Source organism: Gossypium hirsutum, chromosome D13, assembly GCF_007990345.1.
Source record: "Gossypium hirsutum isolate 1008001.06 chromosome D13, Gossypium_hirsutum_v2.1, whole genome shotgun sequence".
Taxonomy (NCBI): domain Eukaryota; kingdom Viridiplantae; phylum Streptophyta; class Magnoliopsida; order Malvales; family Malvaceae; genus Gossypium; species Gossypium hirsutum.
Genome location: NC_053449.1, coordinates 21946349 through 21964178, shown reverse-complemented (window position 1 = coordinate 21964178; position 17830 = coordinate 21946349). Strand labels below are relative to the sequence as shown.

Below are 17830 nucleotides of genomic sequence, written 5' to 3'. Positions count from 1 at the left end.
TACAGCCAGATTTGACATATTCTGAAGAACTAGTGAAAATTTTGGTTCAAGAAGTCAAAGAACTTCGGAATAAACAAGTACTGTTAGAAAAAGTCTTATGGCATTGACATGGTACTGAATAAGTAACCTAGGAAACTGAGGAATTGATGAAACTAAAGTATCCGAATATATTCTCAGGTAATAATGTTGAGGACGAAATTTCCTAAGGGGGAGGGTTGAACAACCCATTTTCAGTGGTGACGGAATAGTGGTTTTGGGACCATAAATTTCTATTGTGTTGGCCTGTTTTTTAGTTGTCATTGATGAATCTTGAATGTTTTTTATGATAACTATGTGCTTGAAGCTTTGATTGTGGTATTTGGTTGTTTTGTGAAGTGATTTTTGTTAGATTTTGATTTAAGGATTAAATTGTTAAAATGTCAAAATTTCAAGGTTTGATGGTGGATTTGATGTTTAATAGGGACCTTTTTAGGGCCTAGAATGTTCAACTGTAATTGATTCCTAGAAAATGGTCAATTTGATGATTTGGGGCTAAGGGATTAAATTGTAAAAGTTGTAAAACTTAGGGGCAATTATGTAATTTTGAAAAATAAAAGGGTATAAAATGTAAAGTAAATTGGAATATGAAATTTAAGTTAATAATTGGGAATTTTATATTTCAGACCAAGACCCTATTGTTTTACGTGGAAAAAAGAAAATTGCAGAATGTCCCTGAACTTATACAACTATTACAACTTAGTCCAATTATTACCTTCAAAACTCGAGTTTTGTCGAGTTAGCTATTAATTAACCAATTATTACCTTTCATCCTCTAACTAATTAACTAATTAACTAAAACATGCTTATCTGTTGACCTCACTTTCTTGACTGAGTTAATTATGATTTACTCGGTAAATGTAACAACCTGTTTTTTAGTGGTGAAGGAAAAGTGGTTTTGGGACAAAAATTTCCATCATGTTAGCCCGTAAATATTATTTATAGAATATTTATGGAGTCATTAGAGCCGTATTAAAATTTGGTCAAGAAATTATAATGTTTAATTAGCTAATTAAAGAAAATAGGACTAAATTGTAAAAGGTGCAAAACTTGTTAATTATTGCATTTGGATGATTTAATAGCTTAACTAATAAATGTAGGAGGACCAATAAGGAAATTAGACCTTATTAGTAAATAGTGGGTGGTAATGGTTAAAAATTAAGGGAAAATTAAAAGAAAATATGGTTTAATGGTAATTTTGTAATTAATTCAAAATTAATAAAACAAATTAAATCAAAAGGCATTTTTTTCTTCATTTTCTCTTCTTCTTGGCTGAAAACCACCATTGGAGACCTAGGGAGATTTTCTCATCTCTTGGCTTTGCATGGTATGGAAATTGACCCGTTTTCTAGTAATTTTTTTATATTTTTGAGATCGTTGTAACTAGGTCCAGTTAACCCGTACCTTCATTTTTGAATCTGTTAAAAATTTTAGAAGTTTTCATTGATGAATCTTGAATGTTTTTTTTATGATAACCATGTGTTTGAAGCTTTGATTGTGGTATTTGGTTGTTTTGTGAAGTGATTTTTGTTAGATTTTGATTTAAGGATTAAATTGTTAAAATGTCAAAATTTTAAGGTTTGATGGTGAATTTGATGTTTAATAGGGACTTTTTAATGGCCTAGAATGTTCAGCTGTAATTTGATTCCTAAAAAATGGACAATTTTGATGATTTTCGGGTTAAGGGACTAAATTGAAAAAGTTATAAAAGTTAGAGGCAATTGTATAATTTCAAAAAATAAAAGGGTATAAAATGTAAAGTAAATTGGAATATGAAATGTAAGCTAATAATTGAGAATTTCATATTTTAGATCAAGACCTTGTTGGTTTACGTGAAAAAGGGAAAATTACAGAATAATTCTTGAACTTATACAACTATTACAATTTAGTCCAGGTAAGTTCATACAGTTTATAATCTAATATCTATATGAATTGTATGATGATATAATATGATAGGATGGATATTAATTATTTATTTGATGATGTAAAGTTGTTGAGAAAATGTTATTGAACTTCGATATTTAGGTCAGATGAACGCAAGATAGAGTACAATTGAATGACGGCGTGTTATGTGGGAATTGGAGTGGAGATTGATGTGGTGTGCTTTATATTTTTTCCTGAGTGTACTTTGGTTCAACATTTATTGCAAACTCTTGTGGTATATAATCTTATTGTACTGTGTTATGCGGGCGGATGTATAGCTCTTATGAGCATTTGGCGTGTTTACGGTTGGATTAGCTCTTATGAGCATTTGGTGTGTTTATGGTTGGATTAGCTCTTATGATCATTTGATAAGGTATCGGTTGCATTAGCTCTTATGAGCATTTGGCGTGTTATCGATTGGATTAGCTCTTATGAGCCACGTGTTATCAGTTGGATTACTTGTGTACTCATATCTGTAAGTCGTTCATCAAATCGTAAATTATTGTACTATAACTTATATAATGACTTTGAATAGTTTGACATGTAAATGATATCTAAAATTGAATCTATTGTGGACATATATATTTTCTTAGAGATTATTATTTGAATCTTAATTTGAATTATGCAATTTATCGGTTGACTTTGTAGATGGTAGGAAACACAAGTAGTTGAGTTATTATTGAATGAATTGTTGTATTTACTTCGATAAAATTTATTGTTTCTGTACGTCAAACTTACCAAGCTTTAATAAGCTTACTTACGTTAATTTTTGTTACTGTAGATACTTTCGAAGGTTGGACGATCGGATCAGCACTCAAGTTACACTATCCATCCTGAGTGTACTGAGGTTCAACATTTGTTACGAACTCTCATGTTGTACTATCTTGTTCTGGTGTGTTATGAGGGTGGGTGTATAGCTCTTATGAGCATTTGGTGTGTTTACGGTTGGATTAGCTCTTATGAGCATTTGGCGTGTTTATGGTTGGATTAGCTCTTATGATCATTCGATGAAGTATCAGTTGGATTAGCTCTTATGAGCATTCGGCGTGTTATCGGTTGGATTAGCTCTTATGAGCATTTGACGTGCTTCGGTTGGATTACTTGTGTACTCATATCTATATGCCATTCATCATATCGTAAATTATTGTACTATAACTTATATAATGACTTTGAATGGTTTGACATCTAAATGATATTTAAAATTGAATCTATTGTGGACATATATATTTTCTCAAAGATTATTATTTGAATCTTGATTTGAATTATGCAATTCATCGGTTGACATTGTGGATGGCATGAAACACATGTAGTTGAGTTATTATTGAATTAATTTATATTTACTTCAGTAAGATTTATTGTTTTTGTACGTCAAACTTACTAAGCTCAATGAGCTTACTTGCGTTAATTTCTGTTCTTGTAGATGCTTTCGAAGGTTGGACGATCGGATCAGCACTCAAGTCACATTATCCATCCGTATTTGGTATTTTTTGGAACGTATTTTGATGCGGGTCTCAAGGCACAATTTTAGACCCATAAATGTGATGGGTTCACACTACCTCAAGGCCCAACAACAATGTCAAAGGCTAAGTAAATCAAATCAGGACTCAATCAAAGACAAAATTCGAGGATGAATATTTTTGAGGAAAGGGAGAATGATACATGCATGAACGGGGTGAAATTTATTAGATTCCAATCATCAAAACTGCCAATTTTCAGGCTTAGGAAATTAGTAGACTTGCGACAACTTTTTGGATGAGATCCTGACATTTTTGGGTTAATATGTCTCATGACATTTGAAGATCTATCTCTTAGCTTCGAAATGCATTTTGAATCCTTTGATTTTGAGTTTGGGAGCTCAAGTTATGACCGTTTTAGTGAAGACTGCACAAGCAGAATTTCTGAAAGGGATTATGATGGGAATTACGAATTTCGGGATTTTAATTTGAGTTTAAATCATATTGGGTTTGGGTTTTAGACTTAATTTTTATTATATATGAGCCCAATAATATATTTTTCAGATCTTATTATTTTATTATTATTTTATTTCAAATTTCTGATAATTATAAGTATTTTAAGTTATTTAGGAGTTTTATGTTAACAAGAAATTTTAGTTTAAAACTACTTGTTTAGATTAAATTAGAGTTCTAGTATACTTAAGAGTTTTATTTAGATTCATTTAGCTAGCCTATATGCCTTTGCATTGTACACAATTAATTCAATTCATTATTATTCTATTTCTCTTTTGAGTTAATAAATTCTCTCTGGGTTTTTCTTTTTAAGAATTTCTCTTGAGTTTCTTTTAGAAGAGTTTTAACAATATTTTTAGATTGTGAGGATCATTTTCAAACTTTTTCTTGCCAAGGTTTCTAACTTGGAGGGGAAAATAGAGCCGCTTGAAGGGGGTTGTGGATTATTCGTGTTTCCAATGCTTCTTATGACTTCCACACGCCACGTTCTATCTTTCCATTTATCTTCTTTATTCGCTTCCTTAATCTTTGATTTATTATTTTATTTTAGTTATTTATTTTAATTGTTTTATCTAACTTGGATTCAATTTCGTTTTAGGTTGTGTCAAAATCCAAGTTTCTTTCCAAACGTCTAGATCCTTAAGTCAAATCCGCGACTTTGATAAACTTTTTGATCCACTTTCGCGTTCATCCATATCATCTTTTATCATATTTTTTGGATTATAGGGCATGTCATAGGCTTTTTTGACCTTACTTTTGTTTTGGTATGTATATGTGTAAGGATTGAATACCATTCCATGATTTTGATGTTTGCTTGGAAAAAGTTTAGATAATGACTTGCTATGGAATGTGAATGATGGAATATGTTTTTGATATAAACTTGTAGTCTATGTATGACTAAGAGGTCTATTTGATTTGTTGTGATTTGAGGTGCCTATGATAGGCATGTTTGAGTTAAGTTGTGTGAATTGAAATGTTTTGGTTGATGATTTATAATGTTGTATAATTGTGTATATTTTTGGTACCAATGAGGGTACATTGGTTAGGCACTTAAGATAGTTGAAAATAACACGATTTGAACTTGTTTAATGCCATTTTGGATAGGTCTATTGGTTTGTAAATGGTTTGCTTAGTGTCCAAGAAAGTTTGAAATTGTAAACTTGTGATTTAAGGTCCATTTAGGTGCACACGTCCTGGGACATGCTCGTGTCACTTGGTCATATGCCACACACGGTCTGCGGCACGGTCATGTGTATTAAGTCAATGTGTTACACAGCCTAGCACATGGCCTGCGATATGGTTGTCTGTCAAAAGTGAGAGAGTTACATGGGCAAGGGGACACGGGCTGGGACACGACCGTGTGTCCCTATTTTGAAAGTTACATGGCCTGGGGCATTCTGCACGGCCGTGTGTCCCCTGTTTTGAAATTTTTTAACTTTTTCTTAAAACTTTTGTTTTGTTTCAATTTAGTCTTGAATTGCTTATAAGCTAATTTTAGGGTCTCGATTGCTCGATTTAAAGACCAAATGCTTATGTTTGAAATTTTATTGAATGAGATTAAATTATTGAATGTTATGATGTTAAATGTTTTTCAATTGATTGTAATGCTCCATAGCCCTAATTCGATGACGAAGACGGGTGAGAGGTGTTACAGTAAACTTATCTTTTGATATTGTTCATCTTAAATTACTTTATATGGTCATCACTTTTTAGGGTTTAATCGCACATAATTTAAAAAACTAACTTAGTTCTAACCTTAATTCATCTGTTAACTAGTCACACATCTGTTTATTTATCTCCCTAAGGAAATTAGTCACCCATAGGTTTAGATGCAATAATCCCTAAAATCATATTCAACATAGAAAATAATAAATTAAATGAGAAAAGGAAATACAAAAATAAATTTGTTTCAATGTCAAATTGGGAGTGAAATTTGACTTTCCTTTAACAGTTGCGAAGATAATTTTGATTACAATTGGAAACCGAAAAGAAAGAAATAAGAACTATTTAATTGAAATCTTGGATCGAAACCGAATCCAAGTTAGACAAGAACAAAAAGTATTTTAAGACTAAATTGAAAGAAAATAAAAATTGAAATAAAACCCTAAAACTAAGGACATGTCTAGGTTCGTCTACTAGTACAAGCTATCTTTCCATACTACGATCCGACCATTTGACAACTTTTAGTTTAGTTAAACATTTAGACAACCAATGAGCAACATTTGCTTCCATTTTACTTTGCGTGCAAAAACCATGTGAGGACCATAATACAAATTATATTAATTTTATTCATGAATACTTTTATTAATCAATCTGTTCAGAAAAATTTCAAGTTTACAAACGAATATACTACACTCAGGGCACCAAATCCAACAGTCTCCCACTTGCCCTAGTGAAGTAGATGAGCCATATTCTGCATTCCAATACTCTCCACGTGTTTCTCAAAACTATTAGCTAGTAGAGTCTTGGTAAACAAGTCCGTAAGGTTGTCCTCAGATGTGACATTGACTACGTCCATGATTTCATCTGCAACTGCCTCATTTATGTTATGATACTTTTGATTAATATGTTTTGTCTTCTTGTGGTGTCTTGTCTCTTTGGTATTAGCTATTGTTGCATTGTTGTCACAATAAGTGTGACAACTTTTTCCATACCAGAAACGACTTCAAGATTCGTGAGGAACTTTCACAGCCATATTGCTTCTTTAGTAGCCTAAGAAGCATCTGCATATTCGGCCTCCATAGTGGAGTCAGCAGTACAAGTCTGCTTTACAGTTCTCTATACAATAGACCTATCGCCTAGGATAAAAACACAGCTTGATGTCAATTTCCTTGAATCCCGACACATTTGGAAGTAAGAATAAGTATATCCAATATGAGTAAGGTATCCTCCAAAATACACAAGCATATAATCATTTATTCTTTGTAAATAATTGAGTATATGCTTAACTACTTGCCAGTGTATTTGACTTGGATTCACCGTATATCGACTTACCAACCCAACCTCAAAACAGATATCTAGGTGCGCACATAGCATAGCATACATGAGACTTCCTACTACCAAAGCATAAGGAATCTTTCTCATTTTTTCTCTTTCTTCTGCTGTCTTAGGCCAGTCTTCTAAAGAGATGTGAAATCCTAATACAGAAGGTTGATTTCCTTTCTTCAAATCGGTCATTGCATAATGCTCTAATATCTTGTCTATGTATGAAGCTTGAGATAGTGCTATCACTTTTTTTTATCCCTTAGGATTTGAATACCTAGAACAAAATTAGTTTCTTTCAAGTCCTTCATGCTAAACTATTGAGTTAACCATAGTTAAACCAATGACAATGTCCCTATATCATTTCTAACGAGTAGAATGTCATCAACATATAGAATGAGAAATATCACCTTTCTATCCACTAAACGTTTGTAAACACAAGGTTCATCTATGTTTTGCTCAAATCCAAAATGATCGCTTGATCAAATATTTGATTCCATGAGCAGGATGCTTGCTTACATCCATATATGGATCTAACCAATTTGCAAACTTTATGCTTGTTTCCTTTAGCTATATATCTGATGGGTTTCATCATGTATATACTCTTTTCAAGATAGTCATTCAAAAATGTTGTCTTGACATCCATTTGCTAGATATTGTAATCGAGAGCTGTCGTGATTGACTTAAGCATAGTAATCAGAGAGAAAGTTTCTTCGTAACCGATACCTTCTTTCTGAGTATAACCTTTTTCTACAAGTTTGGCCTTATAAGTTTCCACTTTTCCATCCGTATTTTTTTTCCTTTTGTAGATCCACTTACACTCTATGGGTTTTATCTCTTTTTGTAAGTCTACAAGTTCCCATACTGATTTGGAATACATAGAATCCATCTCAGCTTTCATAGTTATTTCCCAAAGCTTGGAATCAACACTCTATATTGCTTCGTCATATGTGAGTGGGTCATCATCTTCCTGTTTGGAAAATGTGAGCGGGTCATCATCTTCCTATTTGGCAAACTCAGTGTTAAAAACACCTCTACTATATTGAAAGAACTCAAGCCTACGAAAGACCCTCCCACTACAACGAAGCTCCCTATGATGCTAATCATTTGCAGGTCTACTATTAGGGGTTGGTTCTAGAACCATTTCCTTAGAGTTTTTTTTAAATTTCCTGAAAGCTCTTCGAGTATCTCTTTACTCCAAGGTTTGAAGTCATTCATGTAACTTTCTTTAAGGAAAGTAGTATGAGTTGAGGCTATAATAGTTTGCTCTTTTGGGTTATAAAACAAAACACCCTTTGTTCCCTTTGGATATCCTACAAACATGCACAATTGCCCGTGAGTCCAACTTCCTCGCATCTTTATCCAATACATGGGCTGGGCATCCCCAAATCTTAAAATGATAAAGGTTCATCTTCCTACCATGCTACAATTCGTATGGGGTTTTCGATGCTGCCTTAGTTGGCACATCATTCAGAATATAAAAACCCATTTGTACAGTGTATCCCCAAAAAAAGATTGGCAGCTTCGAATAACTTAATATCGAACGTACCATGACATTCAATTTCTTCTCTCTGCCATTCTGTTGTGGAGTGCTCGACGTGGTTAACTAATATAGAATATCATTCTGTATGACGTACCATAAGAACTCATCAAATAAATATTCCCCACCTCAACCAGACCGACGTCCATTCATAGGTAAACCTAGTTGTTTCTCCACTTCCGCTTGAAAATCTTTGAATTTATCAAAGGTTTCACTCTTGCAATGCATCAAGTATACATACCTATATCTGGAATAGTCATCAATAAAGGTTATATAATACTCATAACCACCTCTTGCACTAACGCTCATAAAGTCACATACGTCAGTGTGCACAAGTTTTAAGGGTTTTCTTACCCTAATTCCTTTTGTATTAAAAGCGCTTAGTCATCTTACCTTTAAAGTAAGATTCACATTGTGGATGATCAACTTCTTTAACCGAACTTAAGATGTTGTCTTTCACAAGTCTAGTGATTCTTGCTCAGTTAATATGACTAAGTCTCAAATGCTAAAGGTATGCCTCATTAGAGTGAGAAGTTTTAAGTCTTTTATTTGATGTTTCAATCTCAAGTAGTGTGTACATCTTTAGTTTGATAAAATAGAGATTATTTGATATCCATCCATTACAGATAAGATTGCAATTTCTAAATATTGCAATTCCATCATTAAAAGTCATAGTCAAGCCATTTTTATAGAAACATGGAATAGAAATTAAGTTTTTTTTGAAACTTAATACATAGAAAACATCTTTTAAAATAATCTTCCTAAAATTATCAAAATAAAGATGTACATCGCCCACTACTTTAGCTTCCACACTTGTCCTGTTCTTGGTCTGCAATGATAAGCTCTTATCTCTAACCCCTGTAGAGAAACACAAACATAATCAGTGGCTCTCGAATCAATGACTCAGTGGTCTATTGAATCTTCCACTAAACAAGCTTTTATCATCAAGAGTTCCATACCTTTGCCTTTGGAAGCTAGGTTTTCCTTTCACTCTTTACAATTTGCCTTGAAGTGCCCTTTCTTGCCGTAGAAGAAGCATTTAGACTTAGATAAGTCTTTCAGCTTTTAGGTTCTATCCCTTTCCACTTATGGTGGCCCAAAGACCTTAGCCTTGCTTTTCTTAGTGTGTTTTCCCTTCTCTTTTGAGGAAAAAGTGACAACTATATTTGCTTTTGCTCTTCGGACCTGCTGACCATTATTCAACATCAACTCATAAGATTGTAACTCCTTCATGAGTTTTATAGGTATCAAGTTTTTTTACCAAGGTTATATGCAACCTGAAAACCAACAAAACCTTTTGACAAGCTTTTGAACAATATTTCAATTTGAGTGTTCTGTTCCAGATTGGCCTCAATGTCTGCAGCCTCGGCAAAGTAGCCTATAAGAGTGATCATGTGGTTTTCGACCAGAGTGTGTGATCATATGGTTTTTGACCAGAATGTCAGGCTTTTACTAGGCATTTATCAAGCTAGTTATGGCAGATTGTTGAGCCAAGGCAGCTTGGCCTCCGAACATGTCTTCTAGCTCATATAGACTAGCTTTAGCAGTCTTATAACTCTCCAGTTGCTTATACAGACTACTGGTCACACTTGTCAGCATATAACAATGAGCTATCCCATCAGACTCTTCCCAATGTTTTTTAGCCTCAGCTTAAGTGGCCAGTGGACACTTATTATCAAGAACTGTTTTAAGTTTCTCATAGCTTAAAACAATTATCAGGTTCATTTTCCATTCCTTATAATTATTTCCATTCAGTTTGTTTTCAGTGAGTATGTTCAATAAGGGAGTTGGTGTAATTTTCAAATTGAAAATAAAACATTCATATATTAATATCTTTGTATTAGGCAAAAGTTTGAAAATATTTTGCAACATTACGATATGCACTAAGATGATGTATGCGTCTTACATTAAACCTTGAAAACATTTGTAAGTTGTTGCAACAATTATTCCCACATCCATTGAATCAAGCCACCATGGGGTGATCATGATCAACTAGTAAGAACATAGATTTCCATCCAATCAGTACATGAATCTAATTCCTTAGGCATTCACACGTACTAATACATGAGTATGTGTTAGAGATTAACATATTGACTGACTCGCCATGAGTATGTTTCTTAGATTATTATGTAATAGTTAGAAACATTACTCATAGTGATAACTATGTGTATGATCCTCGAACTTGAGATCATCATCATCCACACATCATGAGTTTTTTATTTTGATACAGTCAAACGTCTACCCTAACAGGTTGTACTATAAAGGCTGTTGTTGGATATACCATAATCCATTTGGTGGGATATGATTGATCAAGATAGGATTTCTCTCTTCTACATAATGGGAGTAATATCATGGGCCACTTGAAGGAGTGAGATTAGAAATGCATGGTCATGCTCAAATAAGTTGATATGAGATCACACTCATTTGCTTATTGCAGTCTACTCTGAATATCAAGAAATATGATATTGGACTATACAAGTGTGACTATACCATGACTTGTGTCCAATCTAGGTATAAAGGATAAAAGGATATAATACATGAAAATTTTATCACAGAAAGTTTATGTCAAATCACGACTTCTTGTAACTTGGGTAGCAATGATGCATTGCTAGATTCCACTCATTACTTGTAACATTAGAAATGTTCTAGTATTACTACTAATGTTACAAGAACCTACAGGGTCACACCCTATGGTTAAAACGAACAGACTTCACGCAAATACATTGGGCATACACACTCCTACATACATCTTTGGCAAATTGTATCGCCTAACAGATAGTATCACCTGGTGGACAATATTACTTAGCGAATATGATTCACAACTACTTTTCAGAGTTAATATTTATTGAAGTTGATATTCTCTCTGAAAAATTTAAGAGGTCTAGCAGCTAATTTTTAATTCTCTCTAAAAAAGTTTAAAAAGTTTTGTTGTTCGTGTTAACTAGGTAGACTATGTAGAGGCTAAGATGATTCTGCTGCGGCTTGGAATTGACACCCCGAAAGAAATTAGATCACTAAAGGTATATTTCTAATCTTGTTTCAACCCAATTTGTTCCTCGTACTTTGATCCTTGGTTGATGATTGTCGAAATATTTTTTCACTGAGCCACGAGGCGTACTGACGATCCAACAATAAGTTGTCTTTCTGTATTATGATTTGACCACGTAATACTAATTAGTATTAGTTAAACATTGGACAACGAGTAAGCTAATATTTGTTTTATATGCAAAAACCATATGAGGATATTATACAAAGAATATTAATGTAATCCATAAAAAAAATATTAATCAGTCTATTCGAAAAAATTATAAGTATACAAACGAATATACTACACTTAGGGCATCAAATCCAACAGTTTCCCACATACCCTAGTGAAGTAGATGAGTTATATTCCACATTCCTATGCTCTCTACATGTTCCTTAAAATCCCTCACAAGTAGTCTTTGTAAACGTTTTGCAAGGTTGTCTTCGGATTCGACTTTGACCACATCCACGATTCCATCTACAACTATCTCCCTTATGATATGATACTTTCTAATGTAATTCATCCCCTTGTGGTTTTTGGTTTTCTTGGAAGAAAGAGAAAACATGAGTAAGGTTCCTTATGCTTATATAGTAGGAAGTCTCATGTATGCTATGTTGTGCTCACATCCATATATCTGTTTTGTAGAGGGGTTCGTGAGTAGATATCAAGCGAATTTAGGTCCAAGACGCTAGCAAGCTGTTAAGCATATACTCAAGTATTTACAGAGAGCGAGAGATTATATACTTGTGTATTCCAAAGGAGATCTTCCTCCTATCAAGTATACTGATCATGAGTTCCAAATGTGTAGGGAAAGAGGAAATTGACATTGGGCTGTGTTTTTATCCTAGACAACAAGTTCATTAGGTGGAGAAGTGTCAAGCAGAGCTATACTGTTGACTCCACTATGAAGAGCGAATATGTGGTTGCTTCTGAGGTTACAAAAGAAACAAATATAGCTTCGAAAGTTCCTTACAAATCTTGAAGTTGTTCTTGGTAAAAAAAAAACTATCACATTGTATTGTGACAATAGTGCGGCAATAGCTAATACCAATGAAACTAGAAAGAAAGATGAAATTTCGATACAAAAGGTTGAGTTCCCTTTCTCGAATCGATTATTGGATAACGTTCTGATTACTCTAGAATATAAAGTTATCTTTAGTACTTTTAGACTGATAATTCATGCAAATTTTGAGCGATTGATAACAAATTTCATAATTTTTATTGCAATTTTACCGTATTGGATAATATTAATGATTGGATGTGAGAGTAATTAAAGAAAGAATTAGGGTTTGTTTTTGAGTTAGTCGGCTTAAATTATGTATGATTAAACCCTAGGATTGAGGACCGTAAGAAGTAATTTAGGATAAATGAGGTCGAAAGATAAATTTACCAAGTAATCATAATTTATCCAGGTCAAGAAAGTGAGACCAAAAGATAAGTGAGTATTGGTCGATTAATTAATTGGTTAGAGGCCGAAAGGTAATAACTAGTTAGTTAATAGTTAATTCGCTAAAATTCAAATTTTGAAGTTAATTAGGAACACTGACATGAGTTAATCTTCTACTTAATGAATTGAGTTAATTTCGATTGTCAACTTGTCTTCTTTAGTTTTACTTACTTTATGTTATTTTCGTTACTTAATTTCGATTAGGTTTTTCGTACTATAATTTTAGGTTAATATTGTTTAGTTAGTGTAGAAAAAGTGAATTTTAGTTTAATTCAACCTCCTTTAGGCACAATCCTCAGAATACTTCTCAGAGTGTTTCGTTGTAACACTTTACTATATTACAATTTGACCCGTATGCTTGCAGACACCACTACTTAATTATTTATCTTTTTGCTGCAGTATTTTCGGTCTAAATGTTTGCACGTTTGGTGGCGATTAAAGCCTTGATTAGAATATTTCATTTTGACATATGCTAGTTGGATAATGAAAGTTTGATTTGATAAAATTATTATTAAATATTTAAAAATATTTAAAAATATATATAAATTACTAAATATTAAAAATATATTTTAAAATATGAAAATTGATATAAACCTATAAAATATTATAAAAATATTATAGATATTATAAAAAATTCTAATAAATTATAAAAATATAGAATATATGTAAAATATTTAAAATTTTGTAAAAACATATTAGAAGTATTAAAATTAAAATAAACTTATAAAAAAATATTAAAAAATCATAAAAACTTGGACCAGACCAACTGATTGTACCAATTAGACCGAAATTGGCAAGGGTATCGGTTCGGAGAAAGCCATTAGACCAGTTGACTTGGGAATAGGTCGGTTGAACCAATTTTTCTATTTTTAATATGTTTTTATTTTTTATTTTTTATTTAATTGAACTGGACAGATTAGTTGAACTGATAGACTGATGGCTTGCTTGGTTCGATCACTGGTCCGTTTCTGGAAACCTTGGTTAGAATATTTCATTCTAACATATGCGAATAGTTGGATAATGAAAATTTGATTTGATAAAAGTATTAAAAAAATAAAAATTGGTTTAATCTCTCGGTTCCTAGGTAAACCGGTCTAATGGCTTTCCCCGAACATGTTGATTTCGGGCTAACCGGTCTAGTTCAAGTTTTTATGTTTGTTTTTAATAATTTTTATAAGTTTATATCAATTTTAATATTTTTATAATATTATATTATTTTAAAAAATTCTCATACGTTTTTTTATAATTTTAAATAATTTTATATTTTTTATAATTTCTTAGATTTTTTTATGTTTTTATAATATTTATAAGTTTTTATAATTTTAATAAGTTTATATCAATTTTAATATTTTAAATATTTAATATTATTTATATATATTTATAATTGTTATGCTTTTTTAATATTTTTATAGAAAAAATATTATATTAAACCATAGGTTCTTCCATCATCATTAAATTTTTATAACATTCCACCAATGAGTTCTCCCCCCTCCCTCTCCTCCAAGCTAAATAGTAAAATCTCATTTAAGATGCCGTCAAATGAGCACCACCAGAAAAAGGTGTTCAAAAAAGCGATTCTTTTTCATTTATGATCTCCACATCTAACTTAAATAGCTCTATTAGTCCTTTACAAAATCCATTTCACATTCTTATACATCAATTTTTCTTCTTTTTCCCCCCTCTTTTCATTTTACTACCTGCTCAGTCAATCACAAAACCCGAAACCCACTTCAAGAAACATGAAATCTCCTCTCGAGGTCTCTCTTTTTCTCCTATTTCTGGTTTTTTCAGCTTATGTCTTCAATTACAATGAATCTACCCAAGTAAGTAAAAAAGAAAAAAAAACCTTGGTTTGGATTGCATTGAGTCCTTTGCTTTTCATGTCCAATATTTGAGCTTTTTGTCTATTTTTTTTATAGATTTAAAGTCGCTTTCTTGATTTGAAGGTAAATGAATCTTTAGAACTGGTTCCATTGGTGGACGAAAAGATGGTGAAGATGATGATGTTTAATGAAAGCAGAAGAAAGTTGGGGACTTTCCAGATATGTGCTGCTTGTACATGCTGTGGTGGACCGAAAGGTGTTTGCTTGCCATCCCCTTGTTGCTATGCCTTCAATTGCAACATTCCAAACAGACCTTTTGGTTTCTGCTCCTTCACTCCCAAGACCTGTAATTGCTTTGGATGCCATCTCTAGTTTCAAGTTTTATTTTATCTATATTTCGTAATTTTGGCTTGTTTTTAACTAAGGAGTTCAAAAAAAAAAAACACTTGATTCTGTTGGGAGTGTGAAAGGGAAGGAAGAGAATATCTGGATTTTTTATATATATATATATAAATTTTATAGGAAGGTTGGTGTGTCCAGGTTAGTTTTTTGGCCATCTCCAGTGGGATGTCTATAATTTTTGTTTTCTCGAGGAAGTAGCATTGCCTGGAAATAGATATTCTAAGCATTAGAGCACAATATATGGATAGTTAAGGAACCATTACCCTTGTTTATGAAGTTACTGGGTCTTATGATAAGATTTTATTTTTTATGAATAAATTAATGTTAGTGTTCAAAGGTGTGGAAGTGTTGCTAATGACAAAGATTCAAGATGTCTATTATTTTACTATTGTCTTGTTCACTTTTATAGTTATATAATCCAAATGTTCAGTGTATTACTTGGGTGTTATGCAGAATGCACCTCGGAATAACAATGTAAATAACTCTTTCTTTTAATATCAATTTGCTTTTGGACAGTGTTTGTACTAATGTTTCCGCTGCTTCAGTTATGCTTCATACTTGATCTTGCACTGCATCTTAAGTCAGAGTAGTTCAATTAATAAATAACCTAGGTGATGGTGCTCAAGGGGAAGTGAGTGACTAGAGCCTAGTAGTTTGGCTTCTTGTCCCTACCACGTTTTGAAGTATTCATCAAGTTGCACTTTTTAATGCTTGGCTATGTGGTTCTGTTGATTATATTGATGCATTTGGGTGTAGCAGCTAGTAGAAATCTTAGACTCGGGGTTGATTTTCACTTTGCTACAAATCGTAAGTTATGCTACTCTCACTCTTCATTTATTTTAAAAGTATGCTTTTGATATGGATGTTGAGATATTTCGAGAGCTAGTAGTGTGTTTCTCTTCATTTCTGTCTATTTTGTCATAGATTACAATGCGTCTATTTTTCTCCTTAAAAAAACAAAATTATGTTATAAAGCATGGAGTTATCTTTAGACTTTATTGTTGTTTAGGGGTGAAAGATGATATAGACATGACAACAGGGTATAGAGGCACATTTGTATTTGATGTCTTGAGAAGAGTGTTCAAGGAATCTCATTGACCTTATTATGAGAAGCAGCCCATGTGCTGCTTGTAAAATGCTGTTATTCTTTATATACAAACAATTGGATACGATGATGTTTAATGAGATTGCAACTCTGAAACACCTGCTTGGCTGCTTATCTTTTCTCCTATTCCCCCCCCCCCTTTTTTTATTTTTTGGGGGAGGGGGGGTGTGGTCCGAAAAAGCTTCGACGCAATGGTTAATCTGCCATACTTTTAAATCTTTTAATTTTCTTTATCATTTTAAATCACTTATGGAAGTCCCCATATATCGCCAATTGGATAAATAATAGTCTTGTCATCATCAGCTAACGATGGTAATGGTTAATTGACGGAAACTGTCAGCCGAATAACTTGTTTGTTGAAATTTGAAAACTAAGAACTAAACTGTCTACGGGTTTGGTCCGGTTGTGGTTTAGTTTCAAAAATATTATATGCCCGTCCTTGAGTTGATTCAGTTCGGATTTTCTACTCGTTTTATTGTTTAAATGTTAATAAAATATTGAAATTATATTTTTCATAATTAAATTTAAATTATAAATATTTTTATATTTTAATGGAATTCGAACATGTTGGGTTGAAATATGAAAGTCCTCATCCAAGTCCGCCCCGATTAGAGGTGTTCATGGGCCGGGCGGTCCGGACCGACGGCCCACCCGAAATATGGGAGGGTTTGGGTAAAAATATAGGCCCGAAATATGGGCTTGGGCAAAAAAATGAGGCCCGATTAAAAATCGGCCGGGCTTCGGGCACCACTTTTTTGGCCTGGGCCCGGCTCGGTCCGGCCTGAATATAATAAATATTTTTATTTTTTTAATTTTAAAATACTTTTTTTAAAATTTTAAATTTTAAATTTTTTTAAAATACTTTTTAAATTTTTTTTAATTTTAAAATATTTTTAAAATACTTTTTTAAATTTTTGTTTTAATTTTTAAAATAAATTTTTGGTATTTATTTAAAAACGGGCCGGGCCGGGCCGGGTCCGGGCTTATGAATTTTTTCCCGGGCCGAGCATGGGCAAAATTTTAGGCCCATATTTCGAGCTGGGTTGGGCTCGGTCCAAAATTTTTTCTGGGCCCGGCCCAGCCCATGAGCACCTCTAGCCCCGATCTGCTACCAATGATTTTTTTCCCGATGTTGTTCATGGTCTTTTACACCACTTGGGGTTTAAATATATATCTTTAAAAGGGATATTTTTCTATATGTATAAATATAAAAATAATAATTAAAAAGATTATTTGAAACTTCCTATTTAAGAAAAATTCTAAAATTGGATGAGTCCTTCGTCCGCTCTAATGTTATAGAAAAATTGTTATAAAAGTTGTAATTGTTTGCGTAATTAGTTAATGTTGTATGTGGTGTTAGATAAAAATTTTATCAGTTTTTGAAAAATCATCTAGTAATTAGATTTGAGTAATTGTTACAATTAGTAAGTTTTACTAAATTGAATGTAATTGATGCATTCAATTACATTTTTCATTCTTAGGGATGGATTATAATTGGAGTGATTACGCAGATAATTGTGAATATCTAGAATCAAATTCAATTATCCTATAATTTTCCGAGCACACCTTACATCATATAA

At 32.6% G+C, this 17830-nt stretch overlaps 1 long non-coding RNA gene across 1 annotated transcript; it reads left to right on the top strand.

Annotated features, from left to right (window-relative positions):
• Positions 1 to 14381: 14381 nt before the first annotated feature.
• LOC107918727 (uncharacterized) lies at positions 14382 to 15673 on the top strand. The gene is made up of 2 exons (XR_001690214.2): positions 14382 to 14743; positions 14867 to 15673. It is a non-coding gene; the product is annotated as an uncharacterized lncRNA (long non-coding RNA).
• Positions 15674 to 17830: the final 2157 nt, after the last annotated feature.